A 14,877-nucleotide genomic window follows, 5' to 3' on the forward strand; every position below is an offset into this window, starting at 1 on the left:
CAACGGTGTCTTTTGTGTTTATTATAAGACTCTCTGTTCAACATCTTCGCAGACTCGTTCAACAACGAGCCCTGCTTTTGTAGAAACAACAGTGCCACGAGTCCTGGCTAATGAGGTTTAAGCCTTAACCCTTCAATGGAAGAAGTGTGAGGACCAAACGCCCGTGAGGGAGGATAGCCCACTGCCCTTAAAGTAGTGAAGCTTCTCAAGATCTTGTTGACAAGTGCCAGCAAAGTTATGTAGACACAAGAGACAGCAGATGCTGGAATCTGGAGCAAGAAAAGAGTGGCTGGAGGAACTCAGCAGGTCGAGCAGCATCTGTTGGGGGAAATGGACAGTCGACATTTCAAATTGAGATCTTGGTTCTGAACTGAAAGATAGCGCGAAGATAGCCAGTGTGTTTGACGGCACAAGATCACTGTTTATCAACACTATGACCGCTTTGATCACTTTGCACCAAAATGGACTTTGTTTTCTTGTAAAAATTGTGTTTAATTTATGTTTTTCTTGTGGATACTGCTTATCTGATGCTATGTGTCTGTGATGCTGCTGCAAGTAAGTTTTTCATTGCATCTGTGCACACATGGACTTGTGCAGATAACAATAAACTCGACTTTGACTTTGACTGTACAGGGACAGAATGAATGCCACCCCAGTGCAATTGGACATCAATGCAAGTTGCTGTTGGTGGGCTCATGTAAGGGGGAGGGTATCGTTATGGTTCCCCCCTACCTCTTGGTCCAAGCTGTCAGCAGCAGCCACCCCTCCAGACCCTTGAGCATTGAGGGACCGGAACAGGAGTACGTCCTCCAACCTGCTCCACTGTTCAACAGGACCATGGCTGATTTACTTCATGCCATTTTCATGCTCTATCCCCTATCGATCTCAGCTTTGACTCCACAGTCTTTCTGTGTAGAGAGTTCCAAAGATTCACTCCCCTCCGTGAAGAAATTTCTCCTCATTTCAGTCTAAATGATGGATTCTGACACTTTGATCCTGGACAGAGGAAACATTCTCCCCAAATTGCCCTGTCAAAACTTCTTGAGAATGTTTTACTTTTCAATAAGGTTACCGCTCATTCTTCTAAACACTAACGAATAAAGGACTGCTCAACCTCTACTCATACACTCGTGATCCCAGGAATCCATCTGGTGGATCTTTCTGTCTGTGGCAAGTATATCCTATCTCAGGTAAGGAAATCAAAATCACCCACTGTACTTACTCCAAGTGTGGTCTTACCAATGTCTTGGTGAGACGTCTTTACTCTTCCACTCAAATCCTCTTGTATTAAGGTGAAAATACCATTTACCTCCCTAATTGTGTGCTGCACCTTGTACGTCAGGTATCAGGAACGTGTATAAGGACAACCAGATCTTAGAGTCATAGAGTAATACAGCATGGAAACAGGCCCTTCGGCCCAGCTCGTCCATGCTAACCATGGTGCCCACCAAGCTAGTCCCATTAGCCCACGTTTGGCCAATATCCAAGGATGGATATCTTTTTGAACATCAACATTTCAGTTGCTCCCTCTCTCTAACCCCCTCCAGCCCACAAACCTCCTTCTCTCAAAAGCCCATCCACCTCTACAACTCCCCCCATTAGAACTCCCTCCAATCATGAACTCTCCCCATCTGTAACTCCCTCTGGCCCCAGAACCCTCCTTCTCTCTGTAACCTTCCAGCCCCACACTCTCCCCACCTGTAACCCCCTCTAGCCCCAGACCACCACTCCTCTCCATCTCCTCTTGACCAGTCTAGATTTTCATGGCTTCACCACCAGAAGCCAGTTATTCTGGTCACAAGACCTATTGAAGGAGTTGGTGGCAAGTCTTAGTTTGGATGAGGTACCGGTTAATCTCGGAAGGTGGAGAGCGAGGTTAATGGGACTGTCCTTGCTGCAGGGATGTGTTCTGGGCTCCGAGCAGTTCATAATAGAAATAAAGATCAAGACGTCATGGGAACTAGTCTATCTAACTTTGCTGACAGCAGTAACTTAGCTGGCTTTGTCAATGGTGTGGATGGGATCTTGGAATTACAAAGAGATGTTGACAGATGCAGTCAATTGATGAATGTTAGTGTTGGAAAATATGAAGCTACTTAGACCTTTCAAAGATCAGAATCAGAGGTTCAGTGAAGCCTGGAGTGGTGAGAATCCTGGCACTAAGATCATTAGTGATTAGCTGTTGAAAACATCCTGACTGGTTGCACCACGGTCTGGTACGGCAATTCAAATATGCAGGAACATAAGAAGCTGCAGAGAGTAGTGGACTCAGCCCAATACATCACGGGCACATCCCTCCCCACCATTGGTAGTGTCTACAGGAGGCGCTGCCTCAAGAAGGCAACATCCATCGTCAAAGATCCCCACCATCCGGGCCATGCCATCTTCTCACAGCTACCATTGGGCAGGAGGTACAGAAGCCTGAAGTCCCACACCACCAGGTTCAGGAACAGCTACTTCCCTTCAACCATTTGGTTCTTGAACCAACCGGCACAACCTGAATCACTAGAGTTTAGCAACACTATGACCACTTTGATCACTTTGTGCTAAACTGGACTTTTTTTTGCTCTAATTGTGTTCTCTTTTGTAAAAATTGTGTTTAATTTGTGCTTTTCTTGTGAGTGCTGCATATATGATACTATGTGCCTGTGATGCTGCCGCAAGTAAGTTTTTCATCGCACCTGTGCACACATGTAAGATAAGATCTCTTTATTAGTGACATGTACATCGAAACACACAGTGAAATGCATCTTTTGCTTAGTGTTCTGGGGGCAGCCCGCAAGTGTCGCCACGCTTCCAGCACCAACATAGCATGCCCACAACTTCCTAACACGTACGTCTTTGGAATGTGGGAGGAAACCGGAGCACCCGGAGGAAACCCACACAGACATGGGGAGAACGCACAAACTCCTTACAGACAGTGGCCAGAATTGAACCCAGGTCGCTGGCGCTGTAAAGTGTTACGCTAACCCCTACACTACCGTGCCTGCCTACCGTGTACTTGTGCACATGACAATAAACTCGACTTTGACTTTGATTTTAAAGAGTTTTTATTTCATTTATTCATCTGAGTGTCACTGGCATGGCCAGCAATTATTACCCATCCCTAAATGCCCTTAAACTGAGTGACTTGTCAAATTTTTCATTTCAGAGAGTCAACAAAAGTGGTGCATCTGTACTGAAATGTAACTATAATGGTGAATTAGATATCGTCCGTTATCTCAAGGAAACTGGACAGATTGCCACCATCTCCAGGTACTTCCTTAATGACTTTCCTTCTCTTATCAAATCAGAAATGGGGATGTTCTCTGATGACTCCCCTGAACTCCATCAGAGGACAGGCTTACAGGACCACGGCTGGCCAGCAGAGAGCGAAATTTTGATGTTCTGACAAAGGGTCTCAGATCTGAAACGTCAACTCTGCTTCTCTCTCCACAGACGCTGACTGACCTGCTGAGTGTTTCCAGCATTTTGTTTGATTTTAAATGTCAGATTTCCAGCATCTGCAGTTTTTTTTTACCTCTCTTATAGATGTCCAACGCTGGGGGAGAGACAAGAGTCAAAGTCAAAGTCAAGTTTATTGTCATATGCACAAGGACCTGTACTTTTTCCAGGGCAACAATGGCTAACACAAGGGGACATAATTTTAAGGTGATTGGAGGAAGGTATAAGGCGGATGTCAGGGGTAATTTTTTTACACAGAGAGTGGAGGGTGCATGGAACGCACTGCCTGCAGAAGTTGTGGGGGCAGAAATATTAGGTACATTTAAGAGACTCTTAAAGAGACACATGAATGATGGAGAAATGGAGGGCTATGTGGGAGGGAAGGTTTAGATAGATCTTAGAGCAGGATAAAATGTTGGCACAACATTGTGGGCTGAAGGGCCTGTATTGTGCTGTAGTGTTCTATGTTCTATGTTCAAGGACACCTTCTATCCTGCTGTTATAAGACTCTCGTACACTAAAAGATGAACTCTTGATCTCCCAATCTACCTCGTTGTGGTCTTTGCACCTTATTTGTCTGCCTGCACTGCACTTTCTCTGTAACCGTAACACTATATTCTGCATTGTTTTCCATTTTACTACCTTAATGTACCTGTATTTGGAATGATCTGTCTGGAAGGCACGCAAACAAAAGCTCTTCTCTGTATCTCGGTACATGTGACAATAATAAACCAATACCAAGCCATTTTTAATGAACTTTTTTAATTAAAACAGTTCCCTGCATCCTGTGTCTAGAATTGAAGGGAACTCGATGGGCTGAAGGGTCTCTTATTTCCTCTTCTTTTGGCTGCAGTCTCATCAAAAAGAACGAATGTGTCACAGAGAGTCACACAGCACGGAAACAGGCCATCTGGCCCACTGTGTCCATGCTGACCGGTGGGCAATCATCTGTACTAATGCGCTCAAACATTTCACTTGCAACCATCTCTCTTGCTACCCCTGGGAGGCGAAATGCAGGCTACAAATTCTCTCCCCCGATATGTGGTTGCTGATGCATAGTTGTAGTTTCCTGAGCGATAACAAAACGCAAGCAGAAAGCAGTCTGAGTGTGGCACCTCCTGCTCTGGATGCAGTCATTTTCCAGCAAACGTACCCCCTGCGGAAGCTCTCTGGAGGGCAGGAGCAGTCAGTGGGAGATGCTTGAGGTGGGGAAATGGCTGCCACGGTAGTCAAAGGCGCTCACTCCCCATTCACACCGTGCCCTGTGCTCTCACTGCCCATGGTTGGTCTGCAGGTCAGCACAAGCCTTGTGCCAAGTTTCTGTAAGTTTCTTGCTTATCTCTTTTCATCATCCTTCTCACAATGTGACCAGTGTTGCAGGGACTCAATTCATCATCCATGTTGGTCAGACTAGGGAGGGACTGCAAACTTCCTTGGTTGAAGGATGTTAAGTATGTTTTCACATTAATCTCTCATTGTTGCAGTCACTTGAGAGCACATACCACCAGGCACAAGGAGGTGATATAAAACTCTTGAACTGACCTCTTATACCATAAAGGTGCTCTCTTGATCTCCCAATCTACCTCGTCGTGGCCCTTGCACTTTATTTGCCCACCTGCACTGCACTTTCTCAGTAAAAATATACTCTGCATTCTGTTTTGAATTAGATCAGAATCAGGTTTATTATCACTGACATATGTCATGAAATTTGTTATTTTGTGGCAGCAGTACAGTCCAGACACAAAGATATAGAAATTACTATAAGTTACCAAAATAAATAAATAATGCAAAAAGGGAATGACAAGGTAGTGTTCATGGGCTCATGGACCATTCAGAAATCTGATGGCGGAGGCTCCTGTACCTCCTCCCCGATGGTAGTAACGTGAAGAAGGCATGTCCCGGGCGGTGAGGGTCCTTAATGATGGATGTCTTCTTTTTGAGCTACCTCAATGTACTTATGTATGGAGTGGTCTGTCTGGATGGCACCAGTCTCTGGGCCAGAAAGTGTTGCAGCTACGTGCTCCCAAGTCCCAGGTTGGTGTCGTTGATCCAACCCCTGACCCCCGACCCGTGGGTCGATGCCGTGTTTCTGCACTGTTCCAGACCAGGTATTCGGGCTGCTGTTGAAATGATGGATGGGACACAGTCCCAAGATGCCCAACAAACACAAGTTTTCTCATCTTTGCCTGAAAACCGCAAGAAAAGTTTAATTTCCTTCCCCTACTGATGAGGTCAGTGTGATGGAGAGATTATACAGAGTATAAAATCTGCCGCTTACAGTGTCAGTCGACACGGGAAAGGGTGAAGTGTGGAGAGAATGGGTCTCGGCAGCATCAGCAGCTGCCTGCCTCTTCTGGGTAAATATTAATTCTGGAATATTTCCCTTCCTGTCCCCGTTCCTCTCTTTTGCCACTGTTTCCCTCCCCTCCCCTCATCACCCACCCATTGCTTGTCTGTCTCTTTCCATCTCCCAGTCCCCTCCCTCTCTTCCCCAATGTATCTCCACCTCCCCCACCCCCTCCCTTCGTCCGTCCCTTTCCCTCCCCTTCCCTGACTCAGGGCCGGGAGGGGAGGTGGGGGCGCACGGCTGGAGGAGAGCGGGCAGCCGTGTCCCAGCTCAGACCCCGTATGAACGAGTACTTCTTGGGCTTTCCGACGGAGTGGGTGGATGAGGATGTGCATCACTCATTGCAGCTCCAGCATTTAAGTTGGCAAACTGATGTTTGATGGGGTCTGGAATCACGTCAGCACTGGGAGCGTTTGGTACCGCAGTCTGGAGTGAACGTTACTCTATATCTGAGCTGTGCTGTCCTTGCTTCGGGAGTGACTGATGGGGAAAGTGAAGAGGGAGCTTTACTCTTGCCCCAACTTGATTCTTAACATATGAGGAACATTTGATGTCTCTAGGCCTGCACTCAGTTCTGGAGGATGAGGGGGATCTCGTTGAAACCTACTGGATACTGAAAGTCCTGGATATAGTGGATGTGGAGAGGATGTTTTCATTAGTATGGGTGATAAACTTAGAGCATGGATCAGTACACGGAACTATGGTGTTGTGGCCATTGTAGAGACTTGGTTGAAAGAGGGACAGGACTGGATGCTTAATGTTCCAGGGTTTCGATGTTTTAGAAAAGATAGAAAGGGAGTAAAAAGATGGGGGGAGTTGCACTAATAATCAGGGGCAATATCACAGCTGCACTGAGAGGGGACATAATGCAGGGCTTGTCCACTGAGTCTGTACGGGTAGAACTCAAGAATAAGATATTTTAAGATATTTAAGGTATTTATTTATTAGTCACATGTACACCGAAACACACATTGAAATGCATCTTTTTGCGTTACTGAGAATGTGCTGGGGGCAGCCCGCAAGTGTCGCCACACTTCTGGCGCCAACATAGCATGCCCACAGCTTCCTAACCCGTACGTCTTTGGAATGTGGGAGAAAACCGGAGCACCCGGCGGAAACCCACGCAGACACGGGGAGAACGTACAAACTCCTTACAGACAGTGGCCGGGAATTGAACCCAGGTCGCTGGTGCTGCAGTGGCGGTACGCTAACCGCTACACTAAGGAAGGTGAAATCACTCTGATGGGATTATACTAAAGCCACCGGGACACAGAGGAACAGATGTGCAGGCAGATTAGGGAAAGGTGTAAAAATAACAGGGTTGTTGTAATGGTTGACTTTGACTTCCCTAAAATAGACTGGGACCTCCTTAGTGCAAGAGGTTTAGACAGGGCAGAAAATTATTAGGTGCATCCAGGAGGATTTTTTAAATCAGTGTGTAGATAGTCCAACGAGAGGAGGGCCCATACGGGACCTGTTGGGAAATGAGCCTGGCCAGGTGACTGACCTTTCAGTGGGAGAACAGTTAGGGAACAGTGACCACGACTCCTTAAGTTTTAAGATAAGGACAAGTATGGACCATGTGGGAGAGTATTACATTGGAACAGGGCAAATTACAAGAGCATTAGGCACAAACTAGGGAGAGTTAATTGGGAACAGCTGTTTTTGGGCAAGTCCACATCTGACATGTGCAGGGTGTTTAAAGACCAACTGCAGAGAGTACAGGAGAGGTATGTTCCAGTAAGAAGGAAGGACAAGGTTGGCAAGGTAAGGGAACCTTGGATGTCAAGAGAGGTGGTGAATTTAGTCAAGAAGAAAAGGTAAAGTTTAGGAAGTTAAAATCAAATGGAGCCCTTGAGGATTATAAAGAAGTTAGAAGAGAACTCAAGAAGGGAATTAGGAAAGTCAGGAGAGGCCATGAAAAGTCCTTGGCAAGTAGGATTAAAGAGAATCCCAAGGCATTCTAGATATACATCAAGAGCAAGTGGATAACTAGGGAGAGGGTAGAACCAGTCAAGTATAAAGGAGAGGATATGTGCTTGGAGGTGGATGATGTGGGCCAGGTCCTAAAGTATTTTACACCAGTTTTACCAAAGAGGACGATGTGGAGGATAGGGAGATCAGTGTGCAGCATGCTAATGTGTTAGGGCATTTCGAGATAGAGGAGGAGGTAGTGTTGGGTCTTTTAAAGAACATTAAGATGGATAAGTCCCCAGGCCCTGATGGGATATACCCCAAGTTCTTGAGAGAGGCAAGAGATGAGGTTGCTGGGGCCTTGACCAGGATCTTCATGCCCTTTCTAGCTGCAGTCGAGGTCCCAGAGGACTGGCGAGTAACTAATGTTGTTCCATTATTCAAGAAGGGAAACAGGGATAATCCTGGTATCTATAGACCGGTGAGTCTTATGTCAGTGGTAGGGAAGTTACAGCAGAGAATTCTTAGGGATAAGATTTATGAGCATTTGGAAAACCATAGCCTAATTAGGTACAGTCAGCATGGCTTTGTGCAGAGCAAGTCATGCCTTTCTAACAATTGAGCTTTTCGAGGAGGTGATGAGGGCGATTGATGAAGGTAGAGCTGTGGATGTTGTCTACATGGATTTTAGTGATGCGTTTGACAAGGTCCCTCATGGGAGGGTCATCCAGAAGATTAAGAAACGTGGGATCCACAGTGAATTGTCCAGTTGGATGGAGAATTGGCTTGCCCATAGAAGACAGAGAGTAGTGGTCGAGAGGACTTATTCTAGCTGGAGATCTGTGACTAGTGGTGTTCCTCAGGGATCTGTACTGGGACCTCTGCTGTTTGTCATGTAAATAAATGATCTGGATGAAAATGTAAATGGGTAAGTTAGTAAGTTCGCAGACGATCCAAAGTTTGGTGGTGTTGTGGATAGTGTAGATTTTCAAAGGATACAGCAGAATATTGATCAGTTGCAGATATGGGCAGCAAAATGGCAGATGGAGTTTAATCCAGCCAAGTGTGAGTTGTAGCACTTTGGGAGATCAAATGTAAAGGGACAGTACACTGTTAATGGCAGGACCCTTAACAGTGTTGATGTACAGAGGGATCTTAGAGTCCAAGTCCATAGCTTCCTGAAAGTGGCTGTACAAGTTGATCGGGTGGTAAACAAAGCATGTGGCATGCTTGCCTTTATTAGTTGATGCGTTGCGTTCAAGAGCCGGGAGGTTATGCTGCAGCTTTATAAATCTCTAATTAGGCTGCATCTGGAGTATTGCATTCAATTCTGGTCACCCCATTATAGGAAGGACGTGGAGGCTTTGAAGAGGGTGCAGAAGAGGTTTACCAGGATACTGCCTGGATTAAAGGGCAGGTACTATAAGGAGAGGTTGGACAAACTTGGGTTGTTTTCTCTGGAGCGGCAGAGGCTGAGGGGAGACCTGATAGTGGTTTATAACATTATGAGAGGCATAAATAGATAGATAGAGTAGGCAGCTGGTATTTTTTCCCCAGGGTCAAAAGGTCTAATACTAGAGGGTATGAGTTTAAGTGAGAGGGGGAATTTTCAAAGGAGATGTGCGGGCCAAGTTTTTTTACACAGAGAGTGGTGGGTGCCTGGAATGCACTGCCAGGGGTGGTGGTGGAGGCAGATACAATAGATGCTTAGATAGGCACATGAATGTGCAGAGAATGGAGGGATGTGGACATCATGTAGGCAGAAGGGATTAGTTTAGTTAGGCATTGAATTACTAGTTTAATTAATTTGGCACAATACTGTGGGCTGAAGGGCCTCCATGTGCTGTACTGTTCTATGTTCTAATAAGAGGGTCTGGGATCCGAGGGCACAGCCTTAGAATAAAGGGATATCTCTTAAAACCGGGACGAGGAGGAATTTCTTCAGCCAGAGGGTGGTGAATCTGTGGAATTCGTTGCCACAGAGGGCTGTGGAGGCCGTCATTGTGTGTATTTAAGGCAGAGATTGATGGGTTTTTGATTGGTATGGAGGTTAAGGGTTTCGGGGAGAATGGGATTAAGAAAATCAGCCATGATTGAATGGCGGAGCAGACTCGATGAGCCAAATGGCCTAACTCTGCTCCTATATCTTATGTTGGTATGGTGTTCTCCCTTTTCCATTTGGACATGCACAGAGTCCAGAAAAGGTGTTCATCATCCACCCTGTCGAGCGCCTTGGGGGAGAGGAAATCAATGGGCCAACTCTCTGGGGACGTTGGACCAGGTCTCAGACAAAATGGACGTTGTCCTGAATGGATCAGCCCTGCACATCCCAAGGATATACAGGGTTAATTCTCCTCTGTAAGTTACCCCTTAGTGGAGGGAAAGAGCAAAATAACCAAAGGGGAGCTGATGGGCATCAGAGGGAGAAAGTTGCCAGGATACTAGGAAATAAGGAGATGGGGCTGCTGGGATTGCTCTGCTGGAGTTGGCATGGACCTGATGGGCCAAATGGCCTCTGACTGGTACACAAGTCAGTAACAGGGCAACGACTGCCCTGTCCTGTGAGAGGGGCATCTTCCCGGTTGCCAGGTTTTCCCACATACTTCCCAGAAAGCCCTGAGGAACTTCAAGGTCAACTCGTCCTGCCCTGGAGACTGACTCCTCAAGAGCTGGTGGAGGACAGTGGTCAGTTCCACCAATGCCAGGGAGCATCCAAGTCAATGTTTGGAGGGTCCTCTCACAACCTGTGTGTGTGCATACTAGCTGGATGGGTCAGGAGAGGTCAGTGCCCATTAAATGTATGGACCAAGCCGCTTCTTCCCTCTGAATCCTTGACCGGACACAAAAGGCATCAAGGGGTATGGAGACACAGCAGGAAAATGGACCGAGATGGAGGATCAGCCCTAATCGTCATGGCTGACAGAGCAGGCTCGAAGGGCTGAATGGTCTCCTCCTATCTTCTATATTTCCATGTGCAGGAGAGGCTGTCATTGATCACATCTCCATGATCTGATGATGAAGCTCCCCATCATTTCTCCATCAGATAGAAGAGCAAGACACAGTCCAAATCATCCGGGACCCTGCAGATGTGTCTCAGGACGTTACGAGCTGCTGGTCCATCAGTGGTCCCTTCGTCTCCTTGTACCTTTGTCCCAGGACAGGCTCCTTTACAGCCCGACCCAGGCCGGACTCTCAATCCATGTCCCTCTCAGGGAATTCCATCCCAGACCCCTGCCTCTTGGGGTCTGGGCAGGGTTAGCCTGAACTGGAAGGGCTGAATGTCCTCATCCCCAGCCCAGGGCTGAGGGACATGAAACTCTGGAGTTTCACACCTTCCCCCAACACAGGGGCACCCTCCCCCTGCACCATGGGAGTGGTTAGGTTTGTCAGGGAGTTCCCAATCCCATGGGACAGGAGGTTCTCCCCCTCCCCTCCTCCACTCCACCGGGCCTTTGGACAAAGGTGACGGGTGGGAACAGGGGGTGGAGGGGCGGGTCACTTCCTCATCATTTGTTTCTGCACATAAATACTGAGATAATGTTGCCGACTCTTTGCAAGATTATTGAAATTCAATTCCAAATCTGCTCCCCGGGTGGTTCTAACTGTGAAGTTGCACCTCCTGCAGGCTGACAAACAAACGGCTGCTCCTTGATTCAGCCCCTGTTGTCCCCGTCCAGGACGTGTTCGATGGGACAGTGAAGAGGGAGCTTTACCTTGTATTGAACCCATGATGTCCCTGCCCAGGATGTGTTTGATGGGAAGGCACAGAGGGAACTATATCTAACCCATTAAATACTCTGTATTGTCACTGCTCAGGAGTTATTTGATGGGATAGTGTAGAGGGGGTTTCACGCTGTATTTAATGCTGCCCTGCTCTGTCTCTCTACACTTGCCTTGTGACACTCTGAATGGGATGATCAAATCTCTGCCCTGACTTAGTCATAGTTTCTGTACCAACTTCCAGAGGAACCTTCATCCGAGTAAATGTCGGGAATGATTATTTTTCTCACTCCGACAATTCCTCGGTTCAGTTAGCTTAGCGTAAAAAGAATTTAAACATCAAAGAGTTGAGGCAAGGACACAAGAATTGGAGGTTGCACGTTCTCCCTGTGACATGTTGGTTTCCTCCGGGTGCTCCAGTTCCGTCCCACATCCCAAAGACATGCCGGTCGGTAGGTTAATTGGCCGCTGTAACTTACCCCGACTGTCGGTATGTGGTAGGACAGAGCATGGGTCATAGGGAAATAGTTGGGATTGATGGGATTGCTCTGAGAGCCAGCACAGACTTGATGGGCTGAATTGCCTCCTTCAATGTCATGGAAAAATAAGAGTGAAGAAATATGAGAAAACTTCTGAATCTAGATCTCTTCCCCAGACTTGTGAAATGATGTTGCTTTGTCAGTGAGCATCGTTCATTGATATGTAGATAGATAACGGCTTCTCCAAGCGATGTTACTTGTGAAAGTGAACCACATATTTGCAAATTGATGCAAAAAGTAACAACATCTTATCTCACACTCTGAATACAGCACGCATCCCGATAAATAGTATTCCATGTAACCTCACTGAACTTCACCTCTTGTTTGACATTTAAGTCCAGGATGGTCTGAAGCAGAAAACGTTGCCTTGAAATTACTCTGTGGGATATTGGGAATGATGGAATTCCTACGCGGCACTTGGATGCACATTGGAAATAAACTGGTTAACAGCTTTGCTAAAATTACTGTCAAATTAATTTACATTTACATTTCATATTTATCAATGCTTTACATTCTCAGTTACTGTCCCAACTCACTGCCTATAAATTGTAACCAACTGTCTCCACCATTAAGGAGAAAGCAGGGGTTGCTATGGGAGCGGTTCCCATGGCAAAGAGGGAACCACAATATGGCGCCACTGGGAATAAATTGGGCTCCGCCAGAATTTGGAAGGAAGGACTTGGATTTCTTTTCACCTGGGAGAGTCACGGACAAGGGACGTAGTTACAAGAGAAATGACCGACAACAATATCCCCTTGTCCACTTCTCTCCCAGGTGAAAAGAATTCCAAGTCTTTCCTTCCAAGTTCCAGGGGAACCAAATTTACCCCCAATGGTGCCATATTGTGATGCACAGAAATTTCTTCTCTAAAGGGAGTTAATCCCTGGAGTTCTCTGCCCCCGAGGATGGTGGTGGTCGGATCATTAGATATATTTAAGGTGGAGCTAAGTAAATATTTGCAAAATCGAGGAATTGAGGGCTTTGGGGAACTGGTGCAGAAGAGGAGTTGAGGCCAGCATAGATCAGCCATGATCGTATTGAATTTTGACCTGGGGTGATTGAGTAAATTGTGATATTGGAAAATTGTCCATTGTGTTCTCTGGCAGGACGGATCATCAGGATCTTCATTGGTAACTCCCATTTTACACCATTGTCCAAGGGTCCGACTAACGTTGAATTTAATCGGGTTTAACTCTGTGACTGGAAGCTTCATCAATGATAATCCCCACCCCTGCTGGTCTCAACTAAGGTGGCAGGGGAGCAACAAGAAGCAGCCTTGGTAAAGCTGGGGGCATGTCACAGAAAATAATTAGTTCCTTTGTTGATGAGAAATAGGAGCAGGAGAAGGCCATCCGGCCCATCGAGCCTGCTCTGCCATTCAATGAGGTCATGGCTGATCTGGCCGTGGACTCTTCTCCACCTACCTGCCTTTTCCCCAGAACCCTTTATTCCCCTACTATGCAAAAAAGTTAGGAGGGTTGATGGTTGAGAGAAAATTGCACTTAAATTTGGAAATCTTAAACAGGTGATGTGGAGTCACCTGAGCTTTGGACGCCAGCGTCGGAAGTCAATAGCGGTGGCTGAATTTTGGTCAGTGAGTACAAAGCACAGACGCTCCTGTGTTCAGTGCCATTGATCCAAAGGCAGGTTTTGCACATCTCAGGAGGGGAGGTTATTGGCTTCAGTCATTCTGCCTCCCATGGTTAACGTCAGCGCTGGCTTTGTGTGGTATTGGGTTGTTGTATTTAGCTTTCAGGAGAGACGGAGAAAAACTGGGGGAACAAAAGTCTAACTGCTTCATTTTCTTTCTTCTAGTTATCTTGTGCTGCAGTGTTTGCAGAGTCGTTCTGTCCCAAAGTAAGAAATGTCCAGCAGGTTTTCAAGTCGATCCAAGTGACAAAAATAAATGTATCGGTGAGTGTTAAATCAGGTTTGGTTGAGGTTAAAGTGGGGGACTTTTCATGAATGTATATGTGTGTGTGTGTGTGTGTGTGTGTGTGTGTGTTTCTGTCTGTTGTGTGCATCTGTGTGGGTGTTTGTGTGTGTGTGTGTGTGTGTGTGTGTGTGTGTGTGTGTGTGTGTGTGTGTGTGTGTGTGTGTGCCTGTGTGTGTTTCTGTCTGTTGTGTGCATCTGTGTGTGTGTGTGTGTGTGTGTGTGCCTGTGTGTGTTTCTGTCTGTTGTGTGCATCTGTGTGTGTGTGTGTGTGTGTGTGTGTGTGTGTGTGTGTGTGTGTGTGTAAATGAGTCTGCATGTATACCTTTATATATGTGGTTTTCGAATGTGTCTGTTCACCTGTGTGTGTCTGTGTATAAATATGTGTACATAGTTTGTATATGAGATGAAGTTAAGAACTTTTCGAGTGGGATGGAGCCAGGGGGAGGGGAGGGTGAAGGTGGAGATGGCTGCTGGAGGGCGATAAGCAAGAACATCACGCTGCCAGTGCTGGATTCTGATGGAAGGACGGTGATAAGGCGGGAGATATGATTGTGAAGACTTTTCCCTCTTTCCACAGATATCGATGAATGTATAAACACTCCGTGTCAATCTCACAAACAGTGTTTCAATGCACTTGGTTCCTACTGGTGTCAATGCAAGAAGGGGTTTAAAACATTAGTCACCTGCTCTGGTCCCAACAGCATGAAAATCTGTGAAGGTAAGGACTTCAAATAATTTTGAAATGAAGAATAAATCTCAAGATCTGAATTATTATTTCTGTATGTATTAGAGACTGGGAAATAGATTTATCGAGCAGGCAGGGACTTAGGAACAGGAGCCTGAGGGATGCAACCTCCAGGAACATGTTCGACCAGAGTTGGACATTACTGTCCCAATTGTAGATCCCAAACTGCCACCTGGTCCAACGTCACATTCCTAGAGCATGTTCGGTGGAGGGACTAACATATCCACCAGGA

Source organism: Pristis pectinata, chromosome 31, assembly GCF_009764475.1.
Source record: "Pristis pectinata isolate sPriPec2 chromosome 31, sPriPec2.1.pri, whole genome shotgun sequence".
Classification (NCBI taxonomy): Eukaryota; Metazoa; Chordata; class Chondrichthyes; order Rhinopristiformes; family Pristidae; genus Pristis; species Pristis pectinata.